General features: G+C 39.1%; 1 pseudogene; it reads left to right on the top strand.

Annotated features, from left to right (window-relative positions):
- The window catches only part of LOC129530361 (centriole and centriolar satellite protein OFD1-like), a 47,129-nt pseudogene that overhangs the window by 3,340 nt on the left and 16,741 nt on the right, over nt 1–27,048 (top strand).

Below are 27,048 nucleotides of genomic sequence, written 5' to 3'. Positions count from 1 at the left end.
TTCATAATAAGAATATTGAAGCTTAGATGCTTTCTTCTTCAGTTGCTTTCAAGCTCAAAGAAAGGGTGTTTGTGTTACCAGTTAACTGGTTTCTCAAACTTGTTCTGAGCCTTCCTCGTTCCCCTTTGCACTTTTTCCTCATAAGTTCCTTGCTCTCTTCTACCAGCACTTGACTTATTTTTAACTCTTTACACATTTCTTCTCCTTTCTGGTCTCATTTTCCTTTCAGTTCTGTTTGTGAAACTTCTCACAGCTGAAACCATAGTCTCATGTTAATAAAAATAGTTGAATGGGAATAGAACTTTTGCACTTGCATGCAATGAGGAGGGCAAGCTTCTTTCTCATAGCTTCATTGGAAGGCATTTCAGGACAGTGAGACAAATGCACTGGCTTTGCCTTAGGAAAGTCCAGTAGCTCTTGAACCTGCTAACGGTGTGACCCAGAGTCAATAAGCTTTAGTCTCCCGTCTATAAAATGGAAGCTGTGAGAATTCCTTGACCACAGTTTTGTTGTGAATGCAGGTTCTTACTTTTTGTCTGAAACTCATGCCGTATGCTGTGTATTTCACAGCACACGAAATCCACAGCATGTGAATTCTGTAAGACCTGCTGTAGTGAAATGCCTTAGTTATTTTCCAGTCAACTGTGTGAATATTCATGCCGGGGCAAATAAAGACAATAAATGGGTTCACGTCAGTTCAGGTCATAGTATTTAACCAAATGACTTCATGTCTGGCTAGGCTATGCCTCTAAGTTATGAATAAATTTTCAATTTTCAGAGCTGTGGGGATGTGGAAATCGTGCATAATGGATTCTGAAGTTGTACCGTGTTACAAAAGACACATGAAGCTGTAGCTAGTACAATAAGCCCTCAATAAATGTTAGTGGTTATCACTACCATGGCATCAGAAACTGTTTAATGTGGAAGTTTGTCCTTATTATTGCTCTCTTCAACTTTTCAAAACAATAATATTCTCAATTATATGAATTTTCTTCTCTTCTGTGTCCACTCACTTTTGAAATTAGCATTTCGTACTCTGCAGCCCTAGAGAATAAAGTGTACTGTAATCCAAAGCAGCATCTGATCCATCATTCTGTCAGTGGATTAATAAGTGGCAATATGGTGCCTGGCAATGGTGCTATACATCAGGATTTCCTGAACGATTCTTTTAAACAGAAAAGAGTTCTAGCAGGTATGGTTACATCAAGGATCCCAAATTATCCAAATGGAGCTGCGGAGGGTAGTCCTTCCAATTCTGACCTTGAGTTTGTAGTTAATACTAAGCAAGGGTCAAAGAGCTTAAGCAAGAGGCAAAGAGCTTAAGTAAGAGGACAGACCCTTGGAAAAGGCTTTCAGAAGTTGCTATCTGAGAGTCGTTAACATCATACCAAAAGCCCACTACCAGCAAAGAGCTCACCATCTCTGCACTTGCTGAAAGCTTTCAAAAACATTACTTCCAGTTCTCCAGAAAACCATATATTTGCAGAGGACAGAGTTGTCTCTGAGCAGCCTCAAGTGAAAAAACTTAAAGATTAAAGGAATGGCACCTGGAAGCACTCACGGGCAGTGCAGTGTTGAGGCTACACAGTGGCAGTTCCTCCAGACAAGTCTTCTCTACCCCTTTTCCGAAAGCAAAAAGGAACCTTAAAGTGAAATGTATCTGGAAGGTTAGCCACCTGGACAAAGCGCTGTGTGCTGCTCTGGAGTTAGGTAGCTACCTTCCATCTCTCCACCCATGATAGAGGGTTGCTGTGAGAGTCAGCAGGACAGACTGGCAAGGTCTAGTGTCTCCTTAACACGCAGAGGTGTTTAGATACTAAGAGCTGTCTTTCCTTTGCTGCCTGTTACTTTCATGCATTTTATTATTGCCAGTGCAATTAACTTAGGTGTTTGAATCATTAGTTTTGTGGATCTTATGCATCATAATTTGCTATTTGCAAGGATAACAATTTATTTTTGAACTAATAGAGCTCTTTAGAAACCTCTTGGTATCTTCATGCACTTGGTAATATTCTTGCCTCGGATCCTTCTGAACCTTAGGTCTGGACAGATTACATGTGGTTTCCCCAGTCCTTGTTCTGACAGAATGCCCCAGCAATCACCCACTGAGTCAAGGCACAGCCTCTCCATCCCTCCAGACCAAAAGTTTCGGTAAGTACAACTTTCTGATTGACTGGCTTCAGCTGAATCCTGTTACTTACTCTGTCAGCCTTCACTCATTTTACTCATTTTTTTGAGATAAATTTTGCAGACCACATGGCAGTATAGAAGTCAGCATCAGATTGCAAAATGATGTGTCATATTTGAGAATCATCTAAATTATGAGGAGAAAAAAGGATGGCTTTTAGCAAATAAGTGGATAATGCATATTTGCTAAACTGGACATGTAGAACATGAGATATGGTATAAATAAGCATCTTCATAGTTCTGTCAATAGACTCAGTTTATTAAGATAAAAACAAATGTACAAAATATGTGAAAGCAAACAAATGGAGGTTATTTCTAAGTTGGAAAAATTATACACATCATTAAAAAGTCATTTAAAATATTTTGGCATTGAAATATAAACAGATAAATTTTTGTTTTTTGTTTTTGTTTATGTTTTTGTTTTTTCGTGAGTGAGGGCAGAGTCTTACTCTGTCACCCAGACTGGAGTGCAGAGACATGATCTCCACTCATTGCAACCTTTGCCTCCTGAGTTCAAGTGTTTCTCCTGCCTCAGACTCCCAGGTAGCCTGGACTACTGGAGTGGGCCCCAACACTCGGCTAATTTTTGTGTATTTAGTAGAAATGGTACTACACTATGTTGGCCAAGCTAGTCTCAAGTTCCTGACCTCAGTTAATTTGCCCAGCTCTGCCTTCCAAATTGCTGAGATGACAGGTGTGAGCCACAGTGCCAGGCCTAGATAAAGTTCTCATTTCCATAACATTGCAATAAATTCAAACGTGGCAGTGGACTCTAGAGCATGATTCTTGAAACACTAAGGAGTGGGTGTGTTTAGGAACTGGACCAGTGGGTTACCAAGGCTGTGATTTGAGTCATGAGGAGACTTCTACTCATACACGGGCCCCACAGCAGAGAGAACTGACTCCACAATTCCAGGCTCAAGCTTCAGTGTCTGCACTGAAAAGAAAAGAAAAATAAATATCTATAATGTCTCTTCTTCTCTGAAACACTAATTATGACTATGTTTCCCAATGCTTGTATTTAGTAAGATTTGAAGCTTGCTGTTTTTTTTTCTTTTCAATGCAGCTACGAGGCTACAAGCTATGCAAGGCTAAAGTTATGCTAACTCAACAGTTATGCTATAAATTATGTAACCTGTCATTGTCAAATTAGTCAAATTAGCTTCTGTAGTTCTGCTTTTCTAATTTGGCTTACAAATATCCCCCTCAGTCTTTGTTCAATGCTCAGCATTTTTGGATATAAGTCTGCTGAGCCAGGGCACCTAAATACATGCTCCTATTTCCCCATATTAATCTCTGTGGTCCTCTGCTTCCCACAACATTATTGGCCAGTCAGCCAGGAGTGGAGATGACAGGTTTCCTGTCTCCTTTGTCCCCGGGGCTTAAGCCCTGAGTCTCAGGAGTCCTGTGACCCAAGGAGCACCAATGGGAGAACTTCAGCCTGGAGGGGAGATCAGCCCTTTTGTGACCTGGTGCCCCTACCAAGCAGTGCAATGGTACCTAATGGGTTATAGGACGATTCCAGGAACAGCTCACTTCAGAAACCACAGTAAGGTATTGGGACCCAAGGCAGGACACATCCCACAAGGACCAAAAGGGAGCCTAATCACCTCCTAGGATATAACTAGTAATCCAACCCAGAGGGGCTGCAGGCCGCAAGAGTGGTTCACCAATTCAGAAGAAACTTACACCTCAACCAACACAGCATGTGACAGTGGCTCACTAAATCAGCTCAGAAGGAAACTGGAGGTGGTGAAAGTGACTCGCCACCCCAACTAGGAACATGAGAACTGGTAGAAGGATGATGTGATGATGTGTGAGTGGTGAGGCCTAACTAGGCTAATCAGCCATAAAGTGAGGAACCACAAGTCTCTTAGTGAAGAATGTGTTCCAAGCCAAGTGTGGGGCTGATCAAGACTAGTGGTGATCCACATATGGCTAAAAGAAGCTACCCCACAACTTCAGCAATTGTGTTGGGCTTAAGAAATGCTCCAAAGCTAAGTAGTATCTAAAAACCCCCATAATAGGAGATGGTCTAACTGGCTGGAAACAAAGGTAAAAAGTGAGCATGAGTACACTGCATCGTAACTGAGAAGAAATGGGAAGAGAGTTGTCACAACATACACCATTCAAATATATGCTAAAAAAAACTTTAAGAAAGGGTTTACAGGAAACTATAAAATTAAGCTAACCCTGCAAAGGTAAAAAGCTCTCTGTAAACTAAAATGGCCCCCTTTTGGTATTAAATAGGTGACCCAAAAAACCATACACACAGAAAGAATTGGTCATGAGTTTGAGGTAATGACAGGGGTCTGAGGATACCCAGGGCACCCAGACCAATTTTCTTATATTAACTCATAATTAAATATAATACAAACAAGAACAACATGAATCCAGCCCTGCTTCACAGCTTACTGCAAAACACTTGTAGCACAGGCCGAGCCAAAAGTGAAAATAGAAGCAGCTTCACCAGCAAACACTGAGTTAAAAGGAAAGTCCCAAGGACAGAAAGGAAAACCAGTTTTAAAAAACTACAAAAGGAAAAAAAAATTCTCCTCCATATTTCACAGCCTACCTCCCTTTGCTGAGGCAAACAGCCCCCCAGGAGCTAGGTTCCATTGCCAGCACACACCAGGTTTCACCCCGGAGGGAAGAATTGGAGCCTTGAGAGGCCAGTGATGGAATTCAGGATAGTGAACCAGGCTGCCTCAAATCTGATCATAGTCAAGCTATGTAAATACCTCTCAGGGAAATGCAAGGACTCATCTGTTATAATGACCAGTGCCACATCCTGGTGTGGGGGGCAGCAAACCTTCATCTATCAGCCCTTTTCAACCACTAATCTCCTAAATGTAAATCAACACACTACCTCCTACAAGGAAAAGCCCCAAGCTCTCATAAATCTAACACAGTCCACCTTTCTAACACACAATCCAACCTGGCTAAATTGAAGATAACTTATCTTAACATTGTTTAACATGGAGGAGTGCCAGAGGATAACTCAGGCAGCCCATCAAGGGCTAGAAGCCAATGCACCAGCTGCAAAAAGTATATGGTTTTGCAGGCACGAATACAACCCAGCTTACAGAAATGGCCACCAAATGTAGGTTAACCATCACCAGGAAGCAAAGAAAAAAAAAAAAAAAAAGCAAATCAGAGGTTTAAAAAAGGCCAATCTCTTAGCAGCAGCTCTCATTAAAAAAAATGACCAGCAATATACAAGAATGTGGACGTGCACGTGCATGTGAAAGATGTCAATTTAGTCAAAAATTTAAAAGCCAGCCGAGGCTAGAGAGAAAACAATGTGTGTGATGGAAAAGAAAAATACTGAAAGAATAAATGTCCAGAAGGTAATAAAAAGTATAATCAGGACTGTGGTATAAAAGAGTCCAGCTAAGGGCTGCCTCACTGTGGGAAAACCAAATACTAATCTAAACAGGCTGGCTGGCACTAAAGGATATGGGTACTAGGACAGACCAGGCTTTTTCTTATTACAACTCCATTGGCCCATGGTCACATTAAAAGTTGAAGGCCAGCTGATGGACTTTATGTAAACACCAGGGCTACACATTCAGTAGTGACTCAACCCACAGGGCCACTATCTGAAGCTATAAAACTATTATAAAAGCCACAGGAATCTCAGAGAAAAAAGCTGTTCTGGTAAGCAGGTGTGTCATCAAAGGATGGGAAGTCCAACATAAATTCCTATACCTCCTGAATTGTCCAGTTCCCTTGTTAAGAAAAAAAAAATTACTCCAAAAACTGAAAGCACCAATTACATTTCCGCTTCAAAAAAAAAAAAAACAACTTATTTCTGACTCTCCAAAAAAGCATGGTGCTAACCCTTATCATCCTGCAGGCTAAGGAATGGAAACTTTATACAAAGAAAGTGCAAGCAGCAAATTAGAATTGCAGGTGGGATAAAAAAAATTCTTTCACTTAGTTAATAACATTCCTGGAGTATGGGTTAAAGGCAACCCACTTGGATTAGCTGTACATCATGCACAGGTGGTAGTCATGTTAAAACCAAAAGAAACTCCGATTTGGGTTCATCAGTACCCAGTCCCCTGAGAAGCTATTCCAGGTATCTGTAAATATTTAAACTGGCCTTACCAACATGAAATCTTAGTTCGATGTCAATTGCTCTAAAACACTCCACTTTTGGAACATGTGTTTTTTAATAAATCTCATTCCAGCAAGTGCTACCTGATTTGCAGTCCTAAATTTAAAGAATGTATTCTTTTATATCTGCTTAGCCCCAGTTAGTCACCCTATATTTGCATTTCAGTAAAACAAATAAGTTGTTCAACTCACCTGGACCAGGCTCCCGCAAGTTCAAAGACTCTCCCACAGTCTTTAGGGAAGCACTGACCTTGAAGCCTACAACCTGCCAAATGTTAACTGTGCCTTGTTGCAGTATGTGGATGACCTTCCTCTAGCAGCCCCAACCCAGGAGGACTGTTATCAAAAAACTCCAGACCTCCTCCATCTCCTATGAAAAACAGGCTAAAATTGTCTTTTAAAAAAGGACCAATTATTCTTAAAAATGTCAAATATGTAGGTTTCATAGTAAGCCATGTGGAATGCCAGCTTGGCCATAAGCAGAAACAGGCCATTTGTACACTCCTGACACAAACCACTAGGCATTACATTAAAAAATTCTTAAAAGAAGAAAAATTCCACCATATCTAAATCACAAATTTTTCACTATGGCTAAGCCATTATATAATATTACAAAAGGGGTAAAAACGAAACCCTCCTCTGGCAAACTAAACAGCAAATATCATTTTAAAAAATCAAAAAAAACCGTTAACTCAAGTCCCAGCCTTTGGTCTGCCAAATGTAACTTAGCCTTTCTTTCTGTACATGCATAAATGAAAAGAAATGGCTATGTGGTTCTTAACTGAAATTATAAAATTATAGCATTGTCCAGTCAAATACTTATCTAAACAATTAGACTCTGTGGCACTAGGATGACCTCCTCGCCTTAAGGCATTAGCCACCACTGCCTTGCTAATGCAAGAGGATAACACACTTACTTTGAGACAGCAGCTAACAGTCCATGTGCCACACTCAGTCAAAACCTTGATGAACAAATAAGGCATCACTAGTTGTCAAATCTGAGAATAACGCAGTACCAAGGACTTCTATATGAAAACCCTTACATTACTTAAAATACAGCAAACAACTTAAGCCCGACCACCCTGCTCCCAGTCAAATTTGATGCCCCCCTCCATAACTGTGTCTAAACAGTGGATCACATATTTTCTGAACCAGGAGATCTTACAGATCAATCCCTCAAAAACCCAGATGTTGAATACTTCATAACTGAGAGTTTTGAGCTAGAAAAAAATCCAACAAGCCGAGTATGCAGTGGTAACATTAAACTCAATGATAGAAGCTCAATCTTTGCCTACCGGAAGATGAGACCAAAAGGCAAAATTAATAGACCTAACAGGAGCCCTTTTGCTACAAAAGAAAAAAAGGTCAATATTTAAACACATTCTAAATATGCTTTTACTGCACTACATGTTCATAGAACTATATATAAAAAGAAAATCTCTTAACAACTGGAGGCAAATAAATAAAGTGGACAGAAAAAACTCCTACAGCTCTTAGCAGCTGTATATGCTCCAGAAAAAATGGCAATAGTGCATTATCTGGAACACCAAAAGGCAGGGATGTCAAAAGCCAAAAGAAACAGGAAAGCTAACACTTTCCCCACATAACCTTGATATAAAAAAGCATCCAAAAAATGATGCCCACCGTCTACTCATACTACATAGCCCCAAAACAATATAGCCAGGCCCACTGCTACTCAGTTAATAGCTCTAACTAAATGTCAACCTGTGCCAAAAGAAGAAAACATGCTTTCCTATAAAGAATAAAATGATACTAATGCCTTCGATTAAATTTATCCTATAAAAAGATTTTTTTAAAAAACAGAAAAATTTGGCAAGACAAGGGTTCAAATGAAAAGAAAACATGTTTTTCTCTGTGTAGCTGTCTCACTCCAAGGACAGTTATAAAATAACACTGTCTAAAAAGTTGAGGCCAAGGGAATGGGTCACAAATACCCCACACTGAAGCAAAGTTCAAAAGGAAAGCAAATTACTTTACTGTCTCTCCTTCTCTGAAGCATTAATTATGACTATGTTTACCAATGCTTGTATTTCGTAAAATCTGTAAGTTCCTCTTTCTCTTTCAACCTAGCTGCAAAACCCAGCTATGCAAGGCAAGAAGTTATGCAAGTCAACAGTTATGCTGTAAATTACATAACTGTTCATTGTATAATTAGGTGCTTTAGGTCTGCTTCTGTAAGTTTGCTCATAAAAACCCTGCTCAGTCTTTATTCAATACTCAGCCTTTTTGGATATAAGCTCACTGAGCTGGTGCACCTAAATAAATCCTCCTGTTTCCCCATATCAGCCTCACTCATACTCTGTTTCCATCAACACCAGTCATATTTCCAAAGTTTTTATCTTTTTTTGAGGCAGAGTCTTGCTCTGTCACCCAGGCTGGGGTGCAGTCTCACCTTACTGCAGCCACTGCCTCCTGGGATGAAGGAATTCTCCTGCCTCAGCCTCCTGAATAGCTGGGACTACACACACACCACCACGCTTGACTAATTTTTGTATTTTTATTTATTTCTTTTTTTCTTTTTTTATTATACTTGAAGGTTTAGGGTACATGTGCACAATGTGCAGGTTAGTTACATGTGTATACATGTGCCATGTTGGTGTGCTGCACTCATTAACTCATCATTTAACATTAGGTATATCTCCTAATATTATCCCTCCCCTCTCTCCCCACCCAACAACAGGCCCCAGTGTGTGATGTTCCTCTTCCTGTGTCCGTGTATTCTCATTGGTCAATTCCCACCTGTGAGTGAGAACATGCGGTGTTTGGGTTTTTGTCCTTGCGATAGTTTGCTGAGAATGATGGTTTCCAGCTTCATGCATGTCCCTACAAAGGACATGAATTCAACATGTTTTATGGCTGCATAGTATTCCATGGTGTATATGTGCCACATTTTCTTGATCCAGTCTATCATTGTTGGACATTTGGGTTGGTTCCAAGTCTTCGCTATTGTGAATAGTGCTGCAATAAACATACGTGTGCATGTGTCTTTATAGCAGCATGTTTTGTAATCTTTTGTGTATATACCCAGTAATAGGGATGGCTGGGTCAAATGGTATTTCTAGTTCTAGATCCCTGAGGACTTGCCACACTGACATTCACAATGGTTGAACTAGTTCACAGTCCCACCAACAGTGGAAAAGTGTTCCTATTTCTCCATATCCTCTCCAGCACCTGGTGTTTCCTGACTTTTAACGATTGCCGTTCTAACTGGTGTGAGATGGTATCTCATTGTGGTTTTGATTTACATTTCTCTGATGGCCAGTGATGATGAACATTTTTTCATGAGTCTTTTGGTTGCATAAATGTCTTCTTTTAAGAAGTGTCTGTTCGTATCCTTCGTCCACATTTTGATGAGGTTGTTTCTTTTTTTCTTGTAAATACGTTGGATTTCATTGTGGCTTCTTGATATTAGCCCTTTGTCAGATAAGTAGATTGCAAAAATTTTCTCCCATTCTGTAGGTTGTCTGTTCTCTCTGATGGTAGTTTCTTTTGCTGTGCAGATGCTCTTTAGTTAAATTAGATCCCATTTGTCAATTTTGGCTTTTGTTGCCATTGCTTTTGGTGTTTTAGACATGAAGTTCTTGCCTATGCCTATGTCCTGAATGGTATTGCCTATGTTTTCTTCTAGGGTTTTTATGGTTTTAGGTCTAACATTTAAGTCTTTAATCCATGTAGAATTAATTTTTGTATAAGGTGTAAGGAAGAGATCCAGTTTCAGCTTTCTGCATATGGCTAGCCAGTTTTCCCAGCACCATTTATTAAATAGGGAATCCTTTCCCCATTTCTTGTTTTTGTCAGGTTTGTCAAATATCAGATGGTTGTAGATATGTGGCATTATTTCTGCGGTCTCTATTCTGTTCCATTGGTCTATATCTCTGTTTTGGTACCAGTACCATGTTGTTTTGGTTACTGTAGCCTTGTAGTATAGTTTGAAGTCAGGTAGCATGATGCCTCCAGCTTTGTTCTTTTGGCTTAGGATTGACTTAGCAATGCGGGCTCTTTTTGGGTCCCATGTGAACTTTAAAGTAGTTTTTTCCAGTTCTGTGAAGAAAGTCATTGGTAGCTTGATGGGGATGGCATTGAATCTATAAATTACCTTGGGCAGTATGGCTATTTTCACGATATTGATTCTTCCTACCTATGAGCATGGAATGTTCTTCCATTTGTTTGTATCCTCTTTTAATTCATTAAGCAATAGTTTGTGGTTCTCCTTGAAGAGGTCCTTCACATCCCTTGTAAGTTGGATTCCTAGGTATTTTATTCTGTTTGAAGCCATTGTGAATGGGAGTTCACTCATGATTTGGCTCTCTGTTTGTCTGTTATTGGCGTGTAAGAATGCTTGTGATGTTTGCACATTGATTTTGAATCCTGAGACTCTGCTGAAGTTGTCTATCAGCTTAAGGAGATTTTGGGCTGAGACAATGGGGTTTTCTAGATATGCAATCATGTCATCTGCAAACAGGGACAATTTGACTTCCACTTTTCCTAATTAAATACCATTTTTTCCTTCTGCCTGATTGCCCTGGCCAGAACTTCCAACACTATATTGAATAGGAGTGGTGAGAGGGGGTATCCCTGTCTTGGGCCAGTTTTCAAAGGGAATGCTTCCAGTTTTTGCCCATTTAGTATGATATCAGCTGTGGGTTTGTCATAGATAGCTCTTATTGTTTTGAGATATTCCCATCAATACCTAATTTATTGAGAGTTTTTAGCATGAAGCATTGTTGAATTTTGTGAAAGGCCTTTTCTGCATCTATTGAGATAATCATATGGTTTTTGTTACTGGTTCTGTTTATATGCTGGATTATGTTTATTGATTTGTGTATGTTGAACCAGCCTTGCATTCCAGAGATGAAGCCCACTGGATCATGGTGGATACGCTTTTTGACGTGCTGCTGGATTTGGTTTGCCAATATTTTATTGAGGATTTTTGCATAGATGTTCATCACGGTTATTGGTCTAAAATTCTCTTTTTTTGTTGTGTCTCTGCCAGGCTTTGGTATCAGGATGATGCTGGCCTCATAAAATGAGTTAGGGAGGATTCCCTCTTTTTCTATTGATTGGAATACTTTCGGAAGGAAAGGTACCAACTCTTCCTTGTACCTCTGGTAGAATTTGGCTGTGAATCCATCTGGTTCTGGACTTTTTTTGTTTGGTAAGCTACTAATTATTGCCTGAATTTCAGAGCCTCTTATCGGTCTCTTCAGAGATTCAGCTTCTTCCTGGTTTAGTCTTGGGAGGTGGTATGTGTCGAGGAATTTATCCATTTCTTCTAGATTTTCTAGTTGATTTGCATAGAGGTGTTTACAGTATTCTCTGATGGTAGTTTGTATTTCTGTTGGATCATAGTGATATCCCCTTTTTCATTTTTTATTGCATCTGTTTGATTCTTCTCTCTTTTCTTCTTTATTATTCTTGCTAGATGTCTATCAATTTTGTTGATGTTTTCAACAAGCCAGCTCCTGGATTCATTGATTTTTTGAAGGGTTTTTGTGTCTCTATTTCCTTCAGTTCTGCTCTGATCTTAGTTATTTCTTGCCTTCTGCTAGCTTCTGAATGTGTTTACTCTTGCTTCACCCACTTTCCAACACTCCCCAGTGAGATGAACCTGGTACCTCAGTTGGAAATGCAGAAATCACCCATCTTCTGCTTCACTCACGCTGGGAGCTGTAACTGGAGCTGTTCCTATTCGCAATCTTGGCTCCACCCCCAGTGTGGTTTATTTTTCTGTGCCAGGTGTTCTCAATGTTCAGCTCTGATTCATGAGTGAGGAAATGTGTTTGTTTTTCTGTTCCTGTGTTACTTTGCTGAGGATGATGGTTCCATCTTTATCCATGTCCTTGCAAGAGACATGATCTAATTGCTTTTTGAAGCTGCAAAGTATTTCATGGTGTATATGTACCACATTTTCTGTATCTAGTTGATAATGTTCTCTGAGTAAAGTCGGCATTTGAGTTGATTCTATGTCTTTGCTACTGTTAATTGTACTGCAATAAACATACACGTGCAGGTATCTTTCAAATATGAAACATTTGTATTTTGGGGGTAGATAGCCAGTAATGACATTGCTCGGTCAATGGTGTTTCTAGATCCTTGAACAAATTACCATGCTGTCTTCCACAGTGTCTGCACTAATTTACTTTCCCACCAACAGTTTAGAAGTCTTCCTGTCTCTCCACAGACTTTCCAACATCTGTTATTTCTTGACGTTTTAATAGTCACCATTCTGACAGGCCTGAGGTGGTATCTCATTGTGATTTTGATTTGTATTTCTCTACTGATTAATGATGTTGAGCTTTCTGAGTTAAATAAAAACCTTTTAAGAGAAAATAGGTCAAGAAAAAAATCAAGATGATTACTCAAAGACACCACATACAGGGTTTAATTAGATAGATTTGATAACAAACATTTATAAGGCCATGAGCAATAGTGTTAGTGCCAAAGCTAAGAACTTTTTAAAATAAGATTAGCACCTGTTTTACAGTACATGTGTCATATTCCTCTGAAGTTTGAAGGACCAATAACTCTTTTCTTACTCTAACCTTGTTTTCCAGTATTAGCTCTTCAATAGCCATTTCACCTGAGTTTTTAACGCTATTCAGGAGAAAGAAAAATATTATTTGCCCAACTTATAAGATGGAGATACAAAGGGGCTGGAAACTAGAACAGGAAACAGTTGGTGAAAAATCAGCTCTTCTGTAAAATTTCCACCAACCTTTCTTTTCAAGTGGTTTTTTATTTCTTCTTCAGAACACTCCAGAATACGAAATTTTAAAGTATTTTCATCTACAAGACACAAAGATATTTGCTCTCATTTTAGGCTGTTTCAATTTTTATGTCTTCAGATTTACTGAAGCTCAATCTGTTGTTAAAGTTATTTAATAGTTTTTTTTTTAATCCAAGTAATTGTGCTTCTTATCTCTAGATTTTTCAGGTTTTCTTTTTTAATTTGTCTTCTGGCAGGACTTTTTTAAGGAATCAGAGGGACCGATGGGGTTGAGGAGGATACTTATTATGTAGATGCACCGGCCCACTCAGATTAACCTCTGAAGGACTGAGCCCTGAACAAAGAGTTAAGTTACCTTTTAAGCATTCTGCCTTTTCCCATCAGGCAATACAAGACTTTCCAATTATGGAGATTTGCAACAAGCAAACACTGGCTGAGGCTGCTGGCTTATTGGTAGGGTTTGGCGAAGTGAAGTTATCTTGTGGCATTAATTCCTTTGCCCCCCATGGCCACTGGTCCCCTGTATTAGTTCCTACACTTACATAGCATGAGGAAATTCCTCAGCCGCCAGCTATGTTTTCAGCTAGTTGAACAAACACATTTTTGGTTGATGGGGAAAGCTCAGGCATTGACTGATCAAAATACTTACTTCTAGCCTTTTTGACAGTTAGTAGCAGAATTCCAGGGCCAGCTCCTTGTGTATCAACTCGTAATAGTGCTGTGCATCCTTTAGACCAAAAAGGTAGCTCTGGCTTTAAGGAGCTGTATTAGTATAGATCACTGAATGTTACAGTCTGGGTATCCGATTTGTGGTCTCCATCTAGATGTTTGAGACTGCTGCTGTTAAACCTTTCCTGTGTCAAATCACCGGGGACTGCTTCTGTTTTTGTTTTTGTTTTGTTTTGTTTTGTTTTAAGATTATGATCATCCCCGGCCTGTCAGGCATCAAAGTACAAGAGAATAGGCCCTTTATAGGAGGGAGGGGCTTCTTCATGTTGACCTATAAACTCTCCTTCTTTTTCTCCCTCTAATTTAATATGTACCTCAAACCAGAATTCACAGGGTAAGCACTTAGGGTCATAACATACATATAGCTGATTATTTCCTGGGTCACAGACTGAATAAGGGGTGATTGGTTTTCTTACATACAACTGAGTTTCTGCTTACACATTCTTTAATTTCTTTTAATTCCTGTTCCAATCTCACTGATATTCCCATGTTGATCTTTTATCTTTCATCTGTCATTTTTTATTTGTTCATACTTAAAACTGCAGGTTTAAAGTTTTTGTCTAAAAAGTTTAGGACAGTTTCAGTTTGTGTTTTTACTTCACATTAGCCATAATTTTGTGGGATTTTTTGTGCTTTTATTTTTTAGAACACTATATTTAAAATATTATAACATGTTAACTCTGATAGTCAGGTATTCTTTATTTATTCAAGATGTGCCCTTTGTTGTTTAAGGCTTAGCTGGAATTCCATCAGCGTTTTGACGGAGCGTAATATAAAAATATCAGCTTTTAAAATTGGGACTGTATTAACACTCCCCTTTATCATGTAGGGAGACAGCTTAAAATTCTGCTTTAGCCTTCACTTTCTTCTCACATTAAAACTATAGCTAATTTTCTGAATTAATGCTTAGAGTTTTGCGCATTTTTGAAAATATCTTCTGTTATGTTTATGTAACTAAGTTTTTAAATACCTCAGGTTATTTTAATACTTTTGAACGTCAAGATTTTTTTTGAAATAAAGATCTATTCATCTTTTACTTTATTTTACACGTTGTCTATTTTATACATCAACTGTATCCTTTGCTCCCAGGACTTAAATGTTAGTTACCTGTGCTTAACATTTTTAACCATAAATCAGTTCTGCATCAGACAAAACAGAGATAAGTGTGCCTCATCAATAATTTATGTAACCACTAAAGGGTAGAACAAACTCAATAAATTAGCACAGACGTTATTCTTCACACCTTCCTAGATCAGAAATCCCAGCCTCACTTTGCGAATGTGGAATTTAACTTTTGAAACGTCATCTGTGCCTGGATGGTTGAATGGAAAGACCGCAAAAAATTTCCCAGCAGTTTCAACTTGTCTTTCTTGATTAACTCTTTGCTTGGTTGATATAAATAATTGTTGGTTTCCAAGGTCTAGACAATTTTTTAATTACTTGTTATTTATGAAGCAATAATTGTATTTTAACATGAGTTTATTTATATTTAGAAGATTTATAATTTTACCTGTTACTAACGTTGAGTAAAGTAAGTCAATCTACTAATTTGGATTCCTGAATATTAGGTGGTAATAGTATAAAGTCGGTTTTGTTTTGTTTTTGCTTTGTTCTTAAATGAGGTTATCAATTCCATATAAAATACATTAGGCAGGATTCTATATTACCAAGTACGTTTTGGTTGTATATAAAAAACTTATAAAATAATTTGCTTACATGGTGACTGTCAATATCTAAATGAAAGAATAAGAGAATAAGCCTGTAATTATGCAGTAGGATCAAAAAGTATAAAGACTCCTGGCATAAGCCGGCTTATCTTGTTAGGAAAAATGGCAAGATCACCATGGCTGAAGCATAGTGTAGAAGGGGAACAATTATTGATGAGCTCATGGAGCTCACACACATTCCTTGTGATTTTCTAGGGTTTTCTATAGATCAATAGATTTTACTCTAAGCCTGATTCATGACTGGGAGTGGAATTCTTAAGGTTGCTTTTAGCTAAAAGCTAGATGCTTTTAGCATCTAGTGGTTAGATGCTAGAAATGAAGATAAATATTCTAAAATCTAAGTATTTTAATATCTAGAGTCTCAGGTGCCTATAAAAAATTGATAGTGTTGGACTATATCTTCTGAAAATTGTAAAGAAAGGCATACATGTAGAACTTTCTGATATTATATTTTCAAGGTTTCTTAACCCAATCTGTGTTTTTTATAAATCACAGAGATGTTAAGAAGCTTTTGAAAAATTTGGTTGTTCAATTTGAGATAAATGGGGTGAAGTCAATTATGTTGATTTATGATTAGAAGCTAAACCATAGAGTTTATATTTCTCCCCTTTTCTTTCTCATTACATTTTTATAATTTCTGTGCAACGCTAATATAGCAAATGAAACTCTAGACAGTCTAAGTTTCTGGGGTCCCAAGAAAGAAAATTCAGTCACTGGTGATTGGTGAAGAGCTAAATTTCACTACAGCTGGAAGGCATACACAATACACAGCAACATATGTACATTGGCACACCACATTATGCATACACATTATGCATAACGTTTTTATAAGACAGATACTGAATGTGTCTTTTTGTGTGTGTGTGAACATTTTTCTTTTTTTTATTATTATACTTTAAGTTTTAGGGTACATGTGCACATTGTGCAGGTTAGTTACATACGCATACATGTGCCATACTGGTGCGCTGCACCCACTAACTCGTCATCTAGCATTAGGTATATATCCCAATGCTATCCCTCCCCTCTCCCCCAACCCCTCAACAGCCCCCAGAGTGTGATATTCCCCTTCGTGTGTCCATGTGATCTCATTGTTCAATTCCCACCTATGAGTGAGAATATGCGGTGTTTGGTTTTTTGTTCTTGTGATAGTTTACTGAGAATGATGATTTCCAGTTACATCCATCTCCCTACAAAGGACATGAACTCATCATTTTTTATGGCTGCATAGTATTCCATGGTGTATATGTGCCATATGCAGCCAAAAAACACATGAAAAAATGCTCATCATCACTGGCCGTCAGAGAAATGCAAATCAAAACCACAATGAGATACCATCTCCAGTTAGAATGGCAATCATTAAAAAGTCAGGAAACAACAGGTGCTGGAGAGGATGTGGAGAAATAGGAACACTTTTACACTGTTGGTGGGACTGTAAACTAGTTCAACCATTGTGGAAGTCAGTGTGGTGATTCCTCAGGGATCTAGAACTGGAAATACCATTTGACCCAGCCATCCCATTACTGGGTATATACCCAAAGGACTATAAATCATGCTGCTATAAAGACACGTGCACACGTATGTTTATTGCGGCATTATTCACGATAGCAAAGACTTGGAACCAACCCAAATGTCCAACAATGATAGACTGGATTAAGAAAATGAATGCGTCTTATAATACAAAAGTTGCTAGAATCTTGTAATAAAGAAGCCAAGCAAATACCAGGTTTTCAAGAATTATAGTTGGGGCTAGATAATTCTTCTTTTGCAGAAGCTGTTACACAGAAATAACCATCAACTACTCTCTACTGTTTAAGAAAGATATTTGATAGATGATTTTAAAGTAGACATCTAGGATTCGATATATTTATGCTCTTTCTTGTTTTAAAAGAATCCGAACAAATAAGCACCTGACATACAGGTTCTCTTCTTAATGCTAGAGAGTAATCCACAAAGCAAAACCCCTACAGAGACAGACTTTGCTTTCTCCCTGAGATTAAAAGATTGCTGCTCAATACCAAAAAAAAAAAAAAGTTATTTAATATATGAAGGAAAAGCTACACTAGTTAGGCACATTCTTGGGACCAGGCAGACAATGTGAAATCTAGACATTAGCAGACTTTAAGTGGTGTATGTGGGCTGGCATTATTGATAGAATTCAAGTTATTCTGGGCTAAATTGTTTGTAGAGAAATATATTTGTTGGAGTTTTTACTTGGCTCAGTAGTTTTTCAATGAGTCAGAGATCCAGATATTGGTAAATTTTAACTGGTGTAAGTGCATTGGCATTATTCATGGAAATCAAGTTATTCAAATGAAACTTGTAGCTAGGGAGGTGTATTTCTTAATGTGTGTCATTTTCCTCTTCCTGTGTCCCTGTGTTCTCATCGTTCAATTCCCACCTTTAAGTGAGAACATGTGGTGTTTGGGTATTTCTCCTTGTGATAGTTTGCTGAGAATGATGGTTTCCAGCTTCATGCATGTCCCTACAAAGGACATGAATTCAACATTTTTTATGGCTGCATAGTATTCCATGGTGTATATGTGCCACATTTTCTTGATCCAGTCTATCATTGTTGGATATTTGTGTTGGTTCCAAGTCTTTGCTATTGTGAACAGTGCAACAATAAACATACGTGTGCATGTGTCTTTATAGCAGCATGTTTTGTAATCTTTTGTGTATATACCCAGTAATAGGGATGGCTGGGTCAAATGGTATTTCTAGTTCTAGATCCCTGAGGACTTGCCACACTGACATTCACAATGGTTGAACTAGTTTACAGTCCCACCAACAGTGGAAAAGTGTTCCTATTTCTCCATATCCTCTCCAGCACCTGTTGTTTCCTGACTTTTAATGATTGCCGTTCTAACTGGTGTGAGATGGTATCTCATTGTGGTTTTGATTTACATTTCTCTGATGGCCAGTGATGATGAACATTTTTTCATGTGTTTTTTGGCTGCATAAATGTCTTCTTTTAAGAAGTGTCTCTTCATATCCTTAGTCCACTTTTTGATGGGGTTTTTTTTTTCTTGTAAATTTGTTGGAGTTCATTGTGGCTTCTTGATATTAGCCCTTTGTCAGATAAGTAGATTGCAAAAATTTTCTCCCATTCTGTAGGTTGCCTGTTCACTCTGATGGTAGTTTCTTTTGCTGTACAGAAGCTCTTTAGTTTCTTTAGATCCCATTTGTCCATTTTGGCTTTTGTTTTGTTTTGCATGAATTTGATCCTTTCATTATGATATTAGCTGGTTATTTTTCTTGTTAGTTGATGCAGTTTCTTCCTAGCCTCAATGGTCTTTAAAATTTGGCATGTTTTTGCAGTGGCTGGTACTGGTTGTTCCTTTCCATGTTTAGTGCTTCCTTCAAGAGCTCTTTTGGGGCAGGCCTGGTGGTGACAAAATCTCTCAGCATTTGCTTCTTTGTAAAGGATTTTATTTCTCCTTCACTTATGAAGCTTCGTTTGGCTGGATATGAAATTCTGGGTTGTAAATTCATTTCTTTAAGAATGTTGAATATTGGCCCCCACTGTCTTCTGGCTTGTAGAGTTTATGCTGAAAGATCAGCTGTTAGTGTGAAGGGCTTCCCTTTGTGGGTAACCCAACCTTTCTCTCTGACTGTCCTTAACATTTTTTCCTTGTTTTCAACTTTGGTGAATCTGCCAATTATGCGTCTTGGAGTTGCTCTTCTTGAGAAGTATCTTTGTGGTGTTCTCTGTATTTCCTGAATTTGAATGTTGGCCTGCCTTGCTAGATTGGGGAAGTTCTCCTGGATAATATCCTGCAGAGTGTTTTCCAACTTGGTTCCATTCTCCCCGTCACTTTCAGGTACACCAATCAGACGTAGATTTGGTCTTTTCACAGATTCCCATATTTCTTGGAGGCTTTGTTTGTTTCTTTTTATTCCTTTTTCTCTAAACTTCTCTTCTCACTTCACTTCATTCATTTCATCTTCCATCACTGAGACCCTTTCTTCCAGTTGATCCAGTAGCAGATTCAGTACAGTTCCAGTAGTAGCTGTACCTCATACAGCAGTGGTCATCAAGCAAATTCCAACTGATCTGCTACTGAGGCTTGTGCATTCATCACATAGTTCTCTTGCCTTGGTTTTCAGTTCCATCAGGTCCTTGAAGGACTTCTCTGCATTGGTTATTCTAGTTAGCCATTCATCTAATTTTTTTTTGTCAAGGATTTTAACTTCTTTGCCATGGGTTTGAACTTTCTCATTTAGCTTGGAGTAGTTTGATCGTCTGAAGACTTCTTCTCTCAATCAGTCAAAGTCATTCTCCATTCAGCTTTGTTCCATTGCTGGTGAGGAGCTGCATTCCTTTGGAGGAGGAGAGGTGCTCTGATTTTTAGAGTTTCCAGTTTTTCTGCTCTGTTTTTTCCCCCATCTTTGTGGTTTTGTCTACCTTTGGTCTTTGATAATGGTGACATACAGATGGGGTTTTGGTGTGAATGTCCTTTCTGTTTGTTAGTTTCCCTTCTAACAGTCAGGACCCTCAGCTGCAGGTCAGTTGGAATTTGCTGGATGACCACTCCAGACCCTGTTCGCCTGAGTATCAGCAGCAGAGGCTGCAGAACAGCGGATATTGGTGAACAGCAAATATTGCTGCCTGATCGTTACTCTGGAAGTTTTGTCTCAGAGGAGTACCCTGCTGTATGAGGTGTCAGTCAGCCCCCAGTGGGGGATGTCTCCCAGTTAGGCTACTCGGGGGTCAGGGACCCACTTGAAGATGCAGTCTTTCCATTCTCAGATCACTACTGTCTTCAAGCTGTCAGATAGGGACATTTAAGTCAGCAGAGATTTCTGCTGCCTTTTGTTTGGTTATGCCTTGCCCACAGAGATGGAGTCTACACAGGCAAGCAGGCCTCCTTGAGTTGCAGTGGGCTCCACCCAGTTCGAGGTTCCCAGCCTCTTTGTTTACCTACTCAAGCCTCAGCAATCATGGGCGTCCCTTCCCCAGCCTCGCTGCCCCCTTGGAGTTTAATCTCAGACTGCTGTGCTAGCAATGAGTGAGGCTCCTTGGGCATAAGACCCTCTGAGCCATGCACAGGATATAATCTTCTGGTATGCCATTTGCTAAGACCATTGGAAAAGTGCAGTATTAGGGTGGGAGTGACACGATTTTCCAGGTGCCGTCTGTCACCCCTTTCTTTGACTAGGAAGGGAATTCCCTGACCCCTTGCACTTCCCAGGTGAGGTGATGCCACACCCTGCTTTGAGTCATGCTCACTATGCTGCGTCCACTGTCCTGCACCCACTTTCCAACACTCCGCAGTGAGATGAACCCGGTACCTCAGTTGGAAATGCAGAAATCACCTGTCTTCTGCATCGCTCTTGCTGGGAGTTGTAGACTGGAGCTGTTCCTATTTGGCCATCTTGGCTCCACCTAATTTTTATATTTTTAGTAGAGACTGGTTTTCACCGTGTAGGCCAGGATGGTCTCAAGCTCCTGACCAAGTAATCTGCAAGCCTCAGCCTTCTAAAGTGCTAGGATTACAGGCATGATCCACCACACATGGCCAGGTTATTTTTTTTGTACTTGTGATAAGCGAAAAGGAAGGGTAAGAAACATACATATGCTGAGTAGGGCACTCTTGTCACTCAATTTTTTGCTAATGCCTCCTCATCTGGCTCATGCTGATTATATGCACAATTTTTTTCAGAAATGTTTTATTATTATTATTGAAAAAGTAAACTCCTAGGAGTAGCATTCAGAGTCCAACATTATTCTTCCCTAACAACTGTAGTACCCACTTCACAGCATAACATAGTTACAGTGAGTAACTGAGTAAGCAGGTATTAATTGCTGAGAACAATGCCTCATGATGGTGGTGAGGTGGAGTAATCTTTACAAAAAAAAGAGAAAAGAAATTTTTCAGAGCATTTTCTTGAGTAACAGAAGGCTTTTTGCCACCTGATGCTCTTGGGTTTTCCATTATTAGAACTTCATATTCATGAATTTTATTTTTCCAATCTAGTCTTTACCACAGACAGAGTGAACTTCAAGACAAAAGTGAATTTTCAGTTGTCAACAAGCTAAATTTTAAGGACAATGACTAATTTGACTCACCTTTTAAAGGTAAGTTTCAGCATAAGTATCAGTTTTTATAAGTCGAAGATGTAGAAAAATTAGTTTTGGTGAAACATATCTATTGGTATTAAAAAAAGCAGCTACAAATTGGAACATTTTTATTCTGTGATAAAACTACAAGTACAGCTGTATCACCCCATTTTCCTATCATGAAACTTTTTATGGTTGTGTCTGTTTACTTTTAAAAATCTCAGCATGATAAATTTCAGAGTTTGAGCTAAGCTCATAAATACATCATTAACTTATCAGATTTAAAATGAGTGATTTTAGAGAATGTATTTCTTCTGAGGTGGGCAGATCATGAGTCAGGAGATTGAGATTATCCTGGCTAACACAGTGAAACCCCATCTCTACTAAAAATACAAAATATTAGCCGGGCATGGTGGCAGGCAACTGTAGTCCCAGCTACTCTGGAGGCTGAGTCAGGAGAATGGCATGAACCTGTGAGGTGGAGTTTGCAGTGAGCCAGGATCACACCACTGCACTCCAGCCTGGGCTACAGGGTAAGATTCCATCTCAAAAAAAAAAAAAAAAAAAGGAAATAAAGGGTATTCAATTAGGAAAAGAGGATGTCAAATTGTCCCTGTTTGTAGACGACATGATAGTATATCTAGAAAACCCCATTGTCTCAGCCCAAAATCTCCTTAAGCTGATAAGCAACTTCAGCAAAGTCTCAGGATACAAAATCAATGTACAAAAATCACAAGCATTCTTATACACCAACAACAGACAAACAGAGAGCCAAATCATGAGTGAACTCCTATTCACAATTGCTTCAAAGAGAATAAAATACCTAGGAATCCAACTTACAAGGGATGTGAAGGACCTCTTCAAGGAGAACTACAAAACACTGCTCAATGAAATAAAAGAGGATACAAACAAAAGGAAGAACATTTCATGCTCATGGGTAGGAAGAATCAATATCCTGAAAATGGCCATACTGCCCAAGGTAATTTACAGATTCAATGCCGTCCCCATCAAGCTACCAATGCCTTTCTTCACAGAACTGGAAAAAACTACTTTAAAGTTCATATGGAACCATAAAAGAGCCCGCATCGCCAAGTCAATCCTAAGCCAAAAGAACAAAGCTGGAGGCATCACACTACCTGACTTCAAAGTATACTACAAGGCTACAGTAACCAAAAGAGCATGGTACTGTTACCAAAACAGAGATGTAGATCAATGGAACAGAAAACAGCCCTCAGAAGTAACACTGCACATCTACAACTATCTGATCTTTGACAAACCTGAGAAAAACAAGCAATGGGGAAAGGATTCCCTATTTAATCAATGGTGCTGGGAAAACTGGCTAGCCATATGTAGAAAGCTGAAACGGGATCCCTTCCTTACACCTTATACAAAAATCAATTCAAGATGGATTAAAGACTTAAACCTTAGACCTAAAACCATAGAAACCCTAGAAGAAAACCTAGGCATTACCATTCAGGACATAGGCATGGGCAAGGACTTAATGTCTAAAACACCAAAAGCAATGGCAACAAAAGACAAAATTGACAAATGGGATCTAATTAAACTAAAGAGATTCTGCACAGCAAAAGAAACTACCATCAGAGTGAACAGGCAACCTACAAAATGGGAGAAAATGTTCGCAACCTACTCATCTGACAAAGGGCTAATATCCAGAATCTACAATGAACTCAAACAAATTTACAAGAAAAAAACAAACAACCCCATCAAAAAGTGGGCGAAGGACATGAACAGACACTTCTCAAAAGAAGATATTTATGCAGCCAAAAAACACATGAAAAAATGCTCATCATCACTGGCCATCAGAGAAATGCAAATCAAAACCACAATGAGATACCATCTCACACCAGTTAGAATGGAAATCATTAAAAAGTCAGGAAACAACAGATGATGGAGAGGATGTGGAGAAATAGGAACACTTTTACACTGTTGGTGGGACTGTAAACTAGTTCAACCATTGTGGAAGTCAGTGTGGCGATTCCTCAGGGATCTAGAACTAGAAATACCATTTGACCCAGCCATCCCATTACTGGGTATATACCCAAAGGACTATAAATCATGCTGCTATAAAGACACATGCACACGTATGTTTATTGTGGCATTATTCACGATAGCAAAGACTTGGAACCAACCCAAATGTCCAACGATGATAGACTGGATTAAGAAAATGTGGCACATATACACCATGGATTCCTATGCAGCCATAAAAAATGAAGAGTTCATGTCCTTTGTAGGGACATGAATGAAACTGGAAATCATCATTCTCAGTAAACTATCAGAAGAACAAAACACCAAACACCACATATTCTCACTCATAGGTGAGAATTGAACAATGAGATCACATGGAAACAGGAAGGGGAACATCACACTCTGGGGACAGTTGTGGAGTTGGGGGAGGGGGGCGGGATAGCACTGGGAGATATACCTAATGCTAGATGACGAGTTATTGGGTGCAGCGCACCAGCATGGCACATGTATACATATGTAACTAACCTGCACAATGTGCACATGTACCCTAAAACTTAAAGTATAATAATGATAAAAAAGAAGGCACCTCTCAAGTTTTAATATGTACAATAAACTGAAGATCTTGTGCAGAAAAAAAATATATGTATATATATATATATATATATCTTCCTTTATATGGAATACAAGGGTGTTATTTTTCTTTAAATTTACTGATTATGTTGATTTCCTCAGATTTAGAAAACCTCATTTTTTAGTGAAAGAGTGGAGATAAAAGAATATTAAGAGTCCAGAATCTGGTGTCCTGGCTATGGCCCTACCTTAGACTGTCTCTCTTTGTCATCACTTTGTAAGTGTAAAATAAGCATGTAGAGCTGATCATCTCTAAGATTCTTTCCAGCTTGAGAAATCTTTTGAGAAATCTATATTTGTATGTAACCCACTGGTTAGTCTTGCAAAAGTTATCTTCAAATCTGGAAGTATAACATTTGGCAAAGTTAAATGAGCGGGCTTAGTAAATTTTGTGAATGTTTGTTAAAGTCTTTGTTTAAATCACTGTCATTTCAATAGAATTCTAATGATTATCAACAAGCCATTTGAATTCTTCACCATCACTGAGTTGACTTTCCTGTTGGGCAATCCAATTTTGTAAACAAAGTTAATTATTTCAAGTACAAGAACACTCTGACAAGCAAGTACTTTGGCAAGTGGTTATGTGTGGAACTTCACAAAATCCTCTTAGGAAAAGGTGCACCTAACTACTTTGGCTGCAGTTCCCATGCTCCAGCTAGTTGCCCCCACATGTCACTGCTCTCCTTTTTCTTGCTATTATTGTTAAGGAAGGACTTATGGGAGAACCATTTATGCCTCATGTTGATGCAGGAAACATGCCCAGGTGTCTTGAAATGGATGAGTTCTCTTCTGGAGGTATGCCTCATGTGGATGCATATCTGGAGATATGCCTCATGTGGGCACTGCTGCAGCTGCTGTGCCAATCTCATATCTGCACCCAAGTAAGGTCTTTATTTTAACAAAAAAATCAGCAGGGTCAGGACTGTGTACTCTGTGTACTGTGTATTCTGTGAATATTTCATGTATCCCTGAAGGTCTTTTTGTAGGTGTAAATTAGTCAAAGTATTGACTTGGGTCTTATAGTGTCATTATGTTGTTAATGACATTTCTGAAGTAATTTCTGTGTTAACACGTAAAGACCCTGCTGAAGAAGGGACACATTGCATGAAGGAATTCTCATTTTGGCTTCTGAGGTCAGTTGCCTAAAATTATTTTCATTAACTATTCAGTGTCTAGCATACTAGGTGGACTTTTCCCCATAACTCTTCTGCAAAACTATCCCATGTGGGCCTATGATCTGGAGAAATCATTATGAAACATTGAAATAATAGTTAAGGCCCATTATATAACTTTAGTGTGATGGAAATATTTAAATATTATTTCTTTTTCCATCTATATGCTTCCTTTGTGTCTTAAGAAATCAGGAGAAAAGAGGTTGTGGTTCCAAGATGGCCGAATAGGAACAGGTCCAGTCTACATTTCCCAGCGTGAACAGTGCAGAAGAGGGGTGATTTCTGCATTACCTCCTGAGCAAATGGCACACAAGGAGACTATATCCCATGCCTGGCTCAGAGGGTCCCATGCCAATGGAGCCTCACTCATTGCTAGCACAGTAGTCTGAAATCAAACTGCAACACAGCAGCAAGGCTGGGGGAAGGGCTCCCTCCATTGCTGAGGCTTGAGTGTGTAAACAAAGTGGCCTGGAAGCTGGAACTGGGTGGAGTCCACCACAGCTCAAGGAGGCCTTCCTGCCTCTGTAGACTCCACCTCTGGGGGCAGGACATAACAGAACAAAGGGCAGCAGAAACCACTGCAGAATTAAATATCCTTGTCTCACCGCTTTGAAGACAGTAGTGGTTCTCCCAGCATGGAGTCTGAGATCTGAGAACAGACAGACTTCCTCCTCAAGTGGGTTCCTGAAACCCAAGTAGCCTAACTGGGAGGCACACCCCAGTAGGGGCAGACTGACACCTCACATGGCCGGGTACCCTTCTGTGATGAAACTTCCAGAGGAATGAGCAGGCAGCAACATTTGCTGTTCAGCAATATTCGCTGTTCTGCACCCTCTGCGGTTGATAACCAGGCAAACAGGTCTGGAGTGGTCGTCCAGCAAACTCCAACAGACCAGCAGCTGAGGGTCCCAACTGTTAGAAGGAAAACTAACAAACAGAAAGGGCATCCACACCGAAACCCCATATGTGTGTCACCATCATCAAAGACTAAAAGGTAGATAAAACCACAAAGATGGGGAAAAAACAGAGCAGAAAACCTGAAAATTCTAAAAATCAGAACACCTCTCACCCTCCAGAGGGACACAGCTCCTCCCCAGCAACAGAACAAAGCTGGATAGAGAATGACTTTGATGAGTTAAGAGAAGAAGGCTTCAGATGATCAAACTTCTCTGAGCTATAGGAGGAAATTTGAACCCATCACAAAGAAGCTAAAAACCTGGAAAAAAGATTAGAGGAATGGGTTACTAGAATAATCAGTGTAGAGAAGTCCTTAAATGACCTGCTGGAGCTGAAAACCATGGGGTGAGAAGTAGGTGATGATTGCACAATCTTCAGTAGTTGATTCCATCAATTGGAAGAAACGGTATAAATGACTGAAGATCAAATGAGTAAAATGAAATGAGAAGAGAACTTTTGGGAAAAAAGAATAGAAAGAAAAGTACAAAGCCTCCAAGAAATATGGGACTATGTGAAAAGACCAAATATACATCTGATTGGTGTACCTGAAAGTGACAGGGAGAATGGAACCAAGTTGGAAAACGCTCTGCAGGATATTATCCAGGAGAACTTCCCCAATCTAGCAAGGCAGGCTAACATTTAAATTCAGGAAATACAGATAATGCAACAAAGATATTCCTCGAGAAGAGCAACTCCAAGACACATAATTGGCAGATTCACCAAAGTTGA

This window comes from Gorilla gorilla, chromosome Y (genome assembly GCF_029281585.2).
Source record: "Gorilla gorilla gorilla isolate KB3781 chromosome Y, NHGRI_mGorGor1-v2.1_pri, whole genome shotgun sequence".
Classification (NCBI taxonomy): domain Eukaryota; kingdom Metazoa; phylum Chordata; class Mammalia; order Primates; family Hominidae; genus Gorilla; species Gorilla gorilla.
This window is presented reverse-complemented; position numbering and strand designations above follow the sequence as displayed.